This window comes from Octopus bimaculoides, chromosome 13 (assembly GCF_001194135.2).
Source record: "Octopus bimaculoides isolate UCB-OBI-ISO-001 chromosome 13, ASM119413v2, whole genome shotgun sequence".
Classification (NCBI taxonomy): domain Eukaryota; kingdom Metazoa; phylum Mollusca; class Cephalopoda; order Octopoda; family Octopodidae; genus Octopus; species Octopus bimaculoides.
The window spans coordinates 8,807,151-8,813,584 of NC_068993.1; the positions used below are offsets into that span (position 1 = coordinate 8,807,151).

Below are 6,434 nucleotides of genomic sequence, written 5' to 3' on the forward strand. Positions count from 1 at the left end.
GTGAGTTTGTACATGCATTTATAGATAAACAGGCTGGATAGATATAAAGATACAAACACATTCATTGATTCAAAAGCCATACAGAAAATAACTAAAAGATTATAAGGATATATATATATATATATATATATATATATATAGGAATGCACCATCTTTTAGGTTTGCTGGAATCAATGAATCTTTTTGTTTATTTATGTCTGTGAGGTCATCAGCTGTCTACCTACCTATCTCCAAATCTATGTATGTTTTTTTTTCCCCTTTTCTACCTCTAAATCTGTCTGTTGCTATGTATATCCACAAATCCAAGCACGAATCCAGTCAGTTTTAACCTGTCTCCATCTATGCTTGAATGTTTCCATTATAATTAATCATCCTCACTTCATCTCTCTCGATAATTTCTCAAGATGACCATTTATAAATATAGATAGATAGATAGATAGATAGTCTCTGAAGAGTTTAGTTTTCTTATTAATTTCTCTCTTCTCTCTCTCTCTCTCTCTCTCTCTCTCTCTCTCTCTCTCTCTCTCCATCTATCTATCTGTCTGTCAATCAATCTATCTATCCTACCAAATCTCCATCTTAGAGATAAGCTTGGAGATATCTGTGTCTTAAACTGAGTTGCAACAACAGATGATAATAGTAATAATAATAATAATAATAATAATAATAATAATAATAATAATAATAATAATCCTTTCTGCTAAAGGCACAGAGCCTGATATTTTGGAGGAGAGGATTATTCGATTACATCGGTCCCAGTATTTCATTGGTACTTTATTTATCGATCCCGAAAGGGCGAAGTCGACCCCGTCGGAATTTGGACTCAGAACATAAAGACGGACGAAATAATAATAATAATAATAATAATAATAATAATAATAATAATAATAATAATAATAATATAGTCACAAAATCCTATATTTCGTAGTAGTGGCGTTTAGTCGACCAAGTCAATCACAATACGTAATTAGTGAACTAATGAATTCAGGAAGGAGTAAAAAAAAAATTAATGGCTAACTTCGGCGGGATTCGAACTCAAAGTGTAAAGAATCAAAAAATAGAAGCTTAACTATATTCTCCTAATATAGAATGTTACATTTGCTGATCAAATGTCTACGTTCATGAACACTTTTAGCAATTTACTACTTTCGTTCATGTTTTAATCTATCATATTACAAGTGAAATAGATGGGTGATAGCATAGCGACATCCTAATTAGGAATATCACCTGAAATTGAGTATAATTTGTATCAAGACATCTTACCTTTCTTGTGTGTTTGATAATTATAAAATAATTTCATTAATATGTGTGTACTTGTATACATACATACATACATACCTGTGTGTGTGTGTGTGTGTGTGTGTGTGTGTGTGTGTGTGTGTGTGTGTGTGTGTGTGTGTGTGTGTGTGTAACCTGATGATCGCTGTAGCGTGAAATATTCAATCCATGAGGAAAGAATACCGTTTTTATATACCGTATACTGTCTACCGTATCTTAAATACTTTCTTCCTCATTCACAAACCAGCGGTAACTATTACACACACACACACACACATACATAGGAAAGTCTATTATCTCATCATGTTTTAAAATTTTTTTACAAAATTGTGGTGAAATTAAGAACTCCATCGAAAATGCATAGATTAAGAGAAGAGCGACGAGTCAATCGACTACACTTCTGTTACGGAAACGAAGGTGTGAACGTGAACCAATGTACTAAATCCCTCTCCTCCTTATTAACATTATTAACATCCTCCTCCTTTTCCTCATCATCATCATCATCGTCGTCGTCGTCGTCGTCATCAATATCATTATTTAATTTCTATTAGTGAAGCAAATCTGCTGAATCTAATATTTGCCTGAGTCGGATGTTAGAGGGCTTTGAATCGGTTAATAGTGTAGGTTAATAGTGAATTTGATCGGTCCTTACTGTTTGTCTATTGCACTTGGAGGCATAAATTTAATCCCGATTGGACAGTAGTTTGACCGCATCTATATTCCAACACGCACACACACTCTCTTTCTTTCTCTGTCTGTCTCTGTCTGCCTGTCTCTCTCTTTCTCCCTATCTGTCTATCTATTTCTCACACACACACACTTTCCCTCTCTTTCTCTTCATCTCTCTCTCGCAGATATTATTGAATCACGTAATGCATTAACTCCACCAACACCAACGACAGCCACCTCCGCAGCCCAAATAAAACTAAGACTATCCCAAGTACTCCAACTGTACTATTGTTACTACTACCACTGTTCATCACCTCCTACCACCACCACCGCATCAAAGAAAAAAAAACTAATGAAATAATCATAAAGGTAGTTACGGATGAACACTGCCCGATTGTTGAAAATAAATATATAAATAGATGAATAAATATATAAATAAATAAATAGATAGATAAATAAACAGTGTAGCCCAGAAAGACAAGAGATTGCTGGATGGTGCTTAAAGAATTGGTACTGCTGCTGTTATAGAAGCTAGTGTTTTTACTAACTTTTCAACAAGATTAATGGCGCCGGTCAGTTCAGAGATAAAATGTACAAAGATATTTTAATATGATGGAATTTGGGCCGTGTGCAAAAAAAAAAAAAGGAAAAAAGAGGAATAAAAGTAAGGAAGAAGCATTAGTGTGTATATTTATTTCTCTGTTATTATTTGTCAAGCAGTCTTAGGGAGCTGGAGATGCAATGTGAAGCGACTTAAAGTAAGAATGGAAAGAATGGGCAACAATGATGCAGTGAGGTATTGGGTAGGTGTAAAGAGGTGAGTGACTATGCGTGTACGTGCATGTGTGTGGGTGTAGGTATGCGTGTGGTTCAGTGTTTGTGCATGCATATGTGCTTACTATATATGGATGTGTGTGATTCTATGTACACTTGTGTCTGTGTCAATGTGCAGGTATGTGTATGTATGTGTGTGTATATATATATGTGTGTATGTATATATATATATATATATATAAATATAAATATATTTATATGTAAGCATATATGTGTGTATATGTATACGTCTGTATGAGCATTTTTATATATACATGTATATATATATATATATATATATATATATATATATACATACATATATATGCGTGCGTATATATGTTTATGTTTATTAATATATATATATATATATTTATATATATATATGTATATAAATATGTATATTTATATATATATATGTATATAAATATGTATATTTATATATATATGTATATTTATATATATATATATATATATTTACATATATATATACATACACACACGAATATAATCACATTTGGAATGCGATTTGGCGATATACATGTATGTAAATGCATCGATTGGTGTTGCTGCTGCCGTAAATTGTCTCCAAGTTTTAAACGGTCCTACTCTTCCGCCATTAATATTTTTATTTGCATTTAATACAGCGCAAGTGCTACCGTCACCTAATTTTAATCACATTGGTCTCACTAATTTCACCCACACATATATATATACGTGTGTTGGGTGGGTGAATGTCTGTATTGTAAATAATAAGATAAATATTACGTTTTCCCTTTGATTTTAAATTCCATGCAGCATACATTATTCTTCAGGCAGAAGAAACTTGGGAAGTCATGGAGAACTATGGAAATTTAGATACTCCATAATAATAAATAATGTACTCAGTACTACACACCATATTGAGTACTTTGAGTTTCGCTCGTGAAACGGTTATAAATCCTATATATATATATATATATATATATATATATATATATATATATATATATAGAGGTGTAACAGTTAAAATAAACTAAAGGATATAGGTGTGTCTTTATTGGTAACATTACGCTTACACCTTGTTTCTATTACTTCTACTTCTATCAATCAGTTATATCAGTTACTAAGATGTCTCTTCATTGGGAACAAGAAGAACGCTACAGAACCAACGCAGGAGTCTCTAAATGATTGCTCGATATTCGCTTTTTTCTCCTCTGTTGCGGTAATAACTGACCCACGCGAGATATTATTGCTCAGAGTAATAATATTTAACGCAATAAGTATTAAATAAATAATTAGGCCTAATAGTTATTATTTTTAATTAGGTGTGTTAAGACTAACTTAAATACAATTCTTCGTTGATTATTTTTGACTGATTGTCTTCCAGCTTTCATATCAACGCAAATCTGTATATATATATATATATAATAATATTTTCTTAAACAGGCACAAGGACAGACCTTTGGTGCGGTGGGAGAAGTTTTCCCTATGAAATTAGCCCTAGCACTCGACTACTACTTTATTTTAACGATCCTGAAAGATTAAAAGGTAAAGTCGATCGCAGCTGGTTTAGATCTAAGAATGTTAACTACCGAACAAATACTCTCAAAGTAGTTTATCCGATGCTCTAACGATTCTGCCAATCCACCTTTCTTCCATTAGCTTAATGATATTTAATTATATCAATTATTATTGTCGAGTAGCTGAATTTGTTCCAACTCTTTACGGTCGGGGTTCAAATGCCAGCGATGCCAACTTTTCATTTAATCTTTCCGTAGATGATACTTCTCCAAATTTGAGGCTTTACACTTCCCATGTTAGAAAATGTTAGAAATTATTATTATTATTATCATTATTATTATTATTATTATTATTGAAAATTTTATATATTACGTGAGTAGGTAATGCTAGTATTATCGGAAACTTTAGCGGCAGCGTTTTAGTTCAGAGTTCAGCAGTGTGCAATAATGATGTGTTGTGTGGTATGTTAGTGCATTTGATGTATGTATGTATGTATGTAGATTGGTGCGATGAAAAATGTCAATCGAAAGCCAAGCTATCATGGAAAGCACTAATGTGTTCTAAAGTTGTGCAAAACGATAATGAAGAACAACGATAAAACAAAAATTAACACACCAATTAAACAAATGATACATGTGATAGTTTTCATTTTCTATTTTTTAATTGTGTTTTGTTTTGTTTTGTTTTTTGTTCTTTTGCATGTTGTGCGGTTATATGCATCAAAGCGCGTGTGCGTGTATGTAGATGAGTGTATTTGTAGATGTGTGAATGCATATTGAGAAAACCAATAATCAAATTGAAGCTTTCAATGATTTTACGAGAAATCGTTTGATAAAGTTATATATAGAGAAAACAATTCAATAAAATTTGATTATATTCTTCAAATTTGATTGACTAATTTAAACTCCATAATCAAACTAATATTAAGACAGAGTATTTCGATTTTTTTTGTCTCAGTACTTTCATTAAATCATTTCGTTCTTATTTTTCTTGCGCGCGTGTGTGTGTGTGTGTATATATATATATATATATATATGGGATGTGCAGGAATTAAACAGATGCTTCTGGATCAATTTGTTTTTGTTCATTTACTGATTATCTCTAATTTGGAAATTCCATGCCGGAAATGCTAAAACTTACACTTTTATACTTTTTAAATCAATAATGGAACTTATGGGATTCGACACCACTTTTTGATTTTTTTTCTGTCTCTCTTTCTTTCTGTTATTTCTCTCTCTCTCTCTCTCTCTCTCTCTCTCTCTCTCTCTCTCTCTCTCTCTCTCTCTCTCTCTCTCTCTTTCATTTTTTTTCTCTCTCTACTTTTCACTTTTTGTACATCTTTCTGCTTTGTTCCTGCTCAGCTCTGATTGAGCAACCACATGATCAAAGATTTTCTAACAATGATCATTTTGTATATGTCTATACGTATAACAGTGTGTCCTTAAGAAATTTTTAAAATCACAATTTATAATGAGAGAGAAATTAACGTGCTATTTCTAGTGGGTCGAGCGACTGCATAAAAGCGCTTTCAAGTAAAAATAATGATAGTAATAAAGGAGCAATATTAAATAAATCGATTCCAATATATTTGGTTGCGAGATTTCTATTTATTTATTTCATTCATCTCCGACGGAGGGATTGAAAGACTGAAATCGACTCTCCGATGAGACTTGGAAACTAAAACAAGAGACATCAAACCAGATATCAGAAAGCATCCGGTTTAGTGTATTATCATTTACGTCAAGAAATTTGAAGCCCAAAAGCTATCATGGAATTTTTTCGAAGGGAAAAAAAAATTGAAATCCATTTTTGGTAATTTTGAAAGTAGGTGTTGTTAGAACGATGCCAAAGACAAAAGAAGACGGTATTAGTCTCCAAATATTATTTTGTTTTATGATCTTCTGGGTGTATATTCTTTCCATAGTGTTTCGTTAGATTTATAATTGTATCGTCTGCTGTCAAGATGAAGTAGAGCGTATGTGTATATCCATTTATCCAAAGAATCCGAAATTTGTGTAATTCTCCAAATAACTTTTTTTTTTTCAAAACCATTGTGGAAAAAATCTTCAATTTGATTTCATTTCATTAATTTTTTTTTGTCCTTTAAAATCTTTTCATATATATCATCAATGTATAAGTTATATACATATATATATGTGTGTATTTATATG

General features: G+C 31.8%; 1 protein-coding gene across 1 annotated transcript in view; it reads right to left on the bottom strand.

Annotated features, from left to right (window-relative positions):
- LOC106878553 (paramyosin) overlaps positions 1 to 6,434 on the bottom strand; it is a 43,456-nt gene that overhangs the window by 36,225 nt on the left and 797 nt on the right. The gene's annotated exons all lie outside the window — the stretch shown is intronic.